Source organism: Cervus elaphus, chromosome 6, assembly GCF_910594005.1.
Source record: "Cervus elaphus chromosome 6, mCerEla1.1, whole genome shotgun sequence".
NCBI classification, from domain to species: Eukaryota; Metazoa; Chordata; class Mammalia; order Artiodactyla; family Cervidae; genus Cervus; species Cervus elaphus.
In genome coordinates this window covers 25,437,513-25,443,566 of record NC_057820.1, presented here as the reverse complement: position 1 = coordinate 25,443,566, position 6,054 = coordinate 25,437,513, and the positions used below count along the sequence as shown (strand labels likewise).

Here is a 6,054-nt window from a genome sequence, read left to right as displayed (position 1 = left end):
ATGTCCTGCCATTCCCTTCTGGCCTGGAGGGTTTCTATTGATAGATCAGCTGTTATCCTTATGGGAATCCCTTTGTGTGTTATTTGTTGTTTCTCCCTTGCTGCTTTTAATATTTGTTCTTTGTGTTTGATCTTTGTTAATTTGATTAATATGTGTCTTGGGGTGTTTCGTATAGGCTTCTTTCATTTAAGTCTTCTGACTCCCCTGGAAAATACTGGGCCAGTCATGTCCAACTCTTTGCAACCTCATGGATTGTATCCCACCAGGTTCCTCTGTCCATGAGATTCTCCAGGCGTGAAAACTGGAATGGGTAGCCATCTCCTTCTCCATGGGATCGTCCTGACCGAAGGACTGGGAGATTTTTTACCATCTGAGCCACCAGGGAAGCCCTAAATGAATTAGTGTTATCACATAAACTATTAATAGCGCTTGGTAGTATGTCTTGGGTTTCAAAATACTCTTTTATATGTTCCTTTCATTTAAGTCTTGTGACTCCCCTGGAAAATACTGATGTGATGCCCATTTACACTTGAGGACAGAGGTTTAATGAGATTAGGTGGTTTCCCCTCCCAAATCCCACAAAACTGATAAACTGTTTAACGCTCATCCACTGGGAAATTTCATGACTGCTGTGGTTCTCATCTGGCTCTAGGAGTGCCTTGAGAAAGTTTCTCTGTTTGCTTTGTCAAATACGTCGTTTATTCCTCCCACCTTAACACTGATGTCTAACTTTATGCTTTAAAGTAAAATTCAAACAGAAACTTATATATAAAAAAAGTATAATTAACTTATGTAATCACCCAGCTTCAACAAGAATCAACTTAGGGTCAATGTGATTTTATCTACACCCCCACACACTGCCCTCTCTTTTGAAATAAATACGAGTAAATATTCCAGTGTGTTTCTCTAAGGACTTAAAATAACCTCAGTGTCATTATCATACCTAAAAAGTTAACAGTGTGCTCGCTTCGGCAGCACATATACTAAAATTGGAACGATACAGAGAAGATTAGCATGGCCCCTGCGCAAGGATGACATGCAAATTCGTGAAGCGTTCCATATTTAAAAAAAAAAAAAAAAGTTAACAGTAATACCTAAATATCATCAAATATCCAGTCAGTGCGACTTCCCTGAAGGCTCAGTGTAAAGAATCTGCCTGCCAAGCAGGAGCCGTGGGTTTGATCCCTGGTCCCAGAAGACTCCCTGGAGAAGGAAATGGCAACCTACTCCAGTATTCTTGCCTGGAGAATCCCATGGACAGAGGACCCTGGCAGGAGACAGTCCATGGGGTCGCAAAGAGTTGGACATGACTTAGAGGCCGAGTAAAAGCACGATCCAGTCAGTATTGACACATCTGATTGCCTTTTTTTTTCCCCCAGCAGTTTTTTTGATTAGGGGTCTAAATAAGTTCTATACATTGCAGTTATTTGATATGGCTCTTAAGTCTCTTTTAATCTGAGGGTTTTCCCTTCATCTCTTTTTGTTTGTCTCCTTATAATTTATTTGTTGAAGAAACCAGGTCATATGTTACATACTGCCCCCAGTTGTCTGGGTTTTGCTGACTGTAAATTGCTCTTGTATTTCATACTGTCCTTTGGGTGCTGTAGCACCTATAATTTAGTAGGTAGATCCAGAAGTTTGATCAGATTGGGGTTGAATTCCCACCCCTCCCCCTAAAAAAAACACCTTCCTAAGTGCTGGAAAAGTACTACCTGAAGGTAGAAATTTTGCAAGCAAAATCAATAGTGAAGGCCAGGCAGCCAATACACAGAAATTCATGGCCCAGGAGGAGGACGGGGCTGCCTGTCTGTGGCCACGGTGTGACCAGTCCCTGCCGGGAGGATCCCTGTCTCGGCTCAGGGTCCAGGCGCAGTCCTGCCTCCCCCAGACACCCTGCCTCTCCCTGGGCGATTGTGCCCTCCTTTCCTGATTGTCGACACTTGGCACCGAGTGTGGCATCTGCAGTTCGGTGGGGGCTCTTGCCCAAGTCAGCGTTTCCCTGAGACCCAGTGACATCTGTATTTCTAGCTAGCTGGGATCATCAGAGGGACCAGCTTTTTCTACAGCTACAGTTTCGTATGACACAGAACGTTTGCTCAGAGTGACATCTAGTGGCTTTAAATATATAATTTATTGAGGTGTAGGGCACCCCCTTCTTTTTCTTTAGACTACATAGCTGCCAGTGGGATCTTAGTCCTCCGCCCCGGGCCCCATCTCCCACTCCCCACAGTGGAAACACTGAGTGTTAACTATCGGACTGCCAGGTAAGTCCTAGAGGCCCTTCATTGAAGGAACATCAAACTGCAGTTTGGTTTTCAATTTTGTATTTTTTTAATTACAGAAGTATCTCATGATCAGAAGAAAAATCTTAAAGGATACTGAATAGTAAGTAGCCTTGGCAATTAGATTTGTTTTCAGAATTTCACTCAAAACTCCTTGTGCACTGTGTGACTAGAAAGTGGAAGTCCCACAAAACCCACACCCCAGAAGCAGCCACAGCTAATGGTTGATAGTTCTCTTTAATAGCTGCATAGTATTTCATAAATTTTTTTTCACCCTATTCCTCACCAATGAACTTTGGGGTCGATTCTAAATTTTTTTTTCTACTACAAACAATGCTGCCAAGAACATCTGTGAAGGTGTGATTTTCATACTCTTGAGAATGTTTTCGAAGATAGTAATCTTGAAGACAAATTACTGGGACAAAGAGAATAAGCATTTTTTTTGCATCAGTTTACACCTCTACCCCCAATGTATGAAGGTACAGTTGCCCTATGTGCTCAGAAGAGTACATTATCATTTAAATAAAAACCTGTGTAGCTTGTTTTGATCTTTTTTTTTAAAAGGATTTTTTTGTTGCCATGACTAGGTTGGGTTCTGTGTGATACAGTTTTTTCTGTTAATCTTCCTAGAAACATTTCATGCTGAGTTTATAATTTGTGTGTGTGTCTGTGATCAGATATGTCTGACTCTTTGCGACCCCGTGGACTTGTAGCCTGCCAGGTTCTTCTGTCTGGAATTTTCCAGGCAAGAAGTGCGTTGCTGTTTCCTACTCCAGGGGATCTTCCTAACCAAGGGATCAAACCGGTGTTTCTTGCATATCCTGCATTGGCAGGCAGATTCTTCACCATTAACACCACCTGGGAAGCCATTTGTAACCTAGTGGTGAACAAACCTAGAAAGAAGGAAATTTTTGACCCTTATTAATAGTAACAAAAAAATATTTGTGGAGTATGTGGTCAGGTTGCTGGAGACACAGTGAAAACAGGATATGAACCCTGCCTTATGTTACTGGGGAGTCAGTGAAGCTAGCATGTAAGCCAGTCACTGTGAGTGTGCGAGTTGGTCTCTAGTGGAAGGACCCTCAGGCCAGCTGGATGGAGGAGAGGATGGCTCCCTGGAAGGACTCACAGAGAAGGCCTTTGAGCTGGGTCTTGAAGAATGAGGCCAGGCCAACAGGTGGGGAGGGTTGGGTGGTTAAGGAAACCAATATGTGAATAGTAGGGTATAACTGGGGGACGAGATCTAAGTGGCTAGAAAGAATTTGGAAATCAGCTCAGATTTGAGACTATAGAGATGGGCACAGGCTGGGTAACAGATTTTGTACTTTGACAGTCAGGTGTTTCTCAAACTCTGGACTCTATTTAAAAAAAAAAAAATTACCCCAATGCTCTAATTGAAAAATCAATATCCTTTGCCATAAATGTAAGATACCATAAAAACAACTTTGGTAAAAAAGGAAAAAAAAAGAAAAAAATCCAAGTGAGTACCTTTGACATAGTTTAATATTACAATACATATAATAACGAATCTAATGTTTAAAAAAATGCACACCTAAAATTATCTTCATCTGGGAAAATAAAGATTTATAATGAACAGGTTCAGCTCTGTGTCCTGTAGTTTCAGACCAAGATGAGGGTTCTGTCAAGACAGTTCTGTTTCCGATTTTGTGTTAATTAACCCCAGATCTCCACACACCTGTGGGTATGTAAGACCCCACCCCCCCACCCCCCCTGCCCCACCTACCTCGTAAAGAGCAGAAGCAGGGATTTCAGCTGACCACCCAAGTTCCACAGCTAGGAATCAAAATCTAGTGTCTTCTGACTCCAGATCCTCATACAAGGCTGATGCTTGACGCAAGGAAAACTTACTAACACATATTAGCTCTCCGAAAACAGGACTAAGCTGCTTCTAGGAGCAGGGACCTCCAGCACATGTGCTAAGTCACTTCAGTCGTGTCCGACTCCTTGTGACCCTATGCTCTGTCCATGGGATTCTCCAGGCAAGAATACCAGAGTGGGTTGCTGTGCCCTCCTCCAGGGGATCCTCCTGACCCAGGGATCGAACCCGCATCTCTTACGTCTAACCTGCACGGGCAGGTGGGTTCTTTACTAGCACCACCTGGGAAGCCCATTCTAGCACGTACCTGTCTGTAAAGTGGTGTTGAGCTTGTAGGTTAGTATCTAAAGTCTGTGTCTTTGGAAATATTTCAAGACACTCACTCAGAGATTAAGAAACTTACAACCTTGTTTGAATCATTAAAACATAGATAAAAGGTTTTGACTTCTACAGAAATAAACATTCAGTTTTAAAGAAATGATTGTTAAGAGATTTAAGGAACCCTAATTATAATTGTGTGTGAATTCTATGTCCAGCAGCAGTAGTATTAATAATTGCTTTAAAAAACTTCTAAAATATTTATAATTTGATGATATGTCAAAAATCCTGAAATAGAAAAAGACTGTTAGTCTATTTTTTTTTTAATATGATGGTCAGTTTTTTTGGTTTTGTTTTGTTTTTGGCTGGGCTGGGTCTTGGTTGCTGCAAGTGTCATGAGCTGTTTGTAAACTTTGGAGACTAATCCCTTATCAGTCACATCACTTGCAAATATTTTCTCCCGGTCTATGGGTTGTCTTTTCTGTTTTGTTTATTGTTTCCTTTGCTGTGCAAAAGCTTTTGAGTTTAAGTAGGTCCCAGTTTTGTCAGTTTGGTTTTGATAATGTACTGTGGTTAAGATATCACCACTGGGGGAGGCTGGCAGTTTCCTCTTCTAAATCTAAAAATATTAGGTTTCTGAATTGGCCTCTTATACTTAGTTATGCCACTGCAAACAGCAATTAATGTCTTACCAAATAATCATCCTTCTCTATTGCAGGGTAAACCAGCTAGATAAGCAGTATTGGAGCCTGGCTGCACTTGAGGATTACCTGGGGAGTATTTAAAACATCTTGATAGTGTGGCCTCTTACTCAGATTTTGATTTAAGTGGTCTGGAGTAGGGCCCCAGGCATTTTATGTTTTAAAAACTCCCTGGATGATTTTAATGAGCAGTTAAGGCTAAATCACTGGATTAGAGGCATGATTTTCCTATTTCTTCCTAGCACAATTTAAATGTTTCTTTTAAATAAAAACTCCCATAAAGCCAATCTCTATTAATTTCGAATGCTAATTGATAAAGGAAGTTTTCTCTAAGCCTAGAGTGTGCAAACAGGACTTGCCCACCACAGGACACAGAGTCCAAAGGGTGTAACTAGCAAAGAGTGAGGCCCCTGAAGAAGGAACCAGAGCGGCTACTTCCCAGAAAACTGGTTACGGTGAGCAGGCGCGAGCCTGTGACTGTGCTATCAAGACTCAAGAAAGGAACCCAGAGTTTAGCCATCAGCCCTCCAAGTTCCACTACAAACAGTCCTTCCTGAACTGACAAGCCAAGACCTTGTTCATGCTGACCCATCATTTTACCTGGTGAAGCTCAGTGGCTTTTGCCTTTGTAAGCCCCACCCTTGCTCTTGGTAGCAGAGATGGTCTTCATGGGCTGCTCTCAGCAGTATATTCCCATACATACTCACCCCCCAGGGCTCTACTTATCCTCTCTGAGTTATCTTGGCGCCTCAGAGTCCTTGTTTACCTTTAATCATAAAGAACAGTGTGGGGGAGGTTGTTGTGGAAATAACACATGATTTATTTGTTGAGTTTGAACTGTTTTCACGAGATAGGTCAGATATAAATGTGAATTCATTAGTATGCTTGGCCTATCAGTTAGTGAAACAGGCAAGGC

The 6,054-nt window shown here is 41.8% G+C and overlaps 1 non-coding gene across 1 annotated transcript; it reads left to right on the top strand.

Moving 5' to 3' along the window:
* Nucleotides 1–959: 959 nt before the first annotated feature.
* On the top strand, nucleotides 960–1,066 carry LOC122696700. Its single transcript, XR_006341830.1, has one exon. It is a non-coding gene; the product is annotated as a U6 spliceosomal RNA (small nuclear RNA).
* The last annotated feature ends 4,988 nt before the right edge of the window (nucleotides 1,067–6,054 follow it).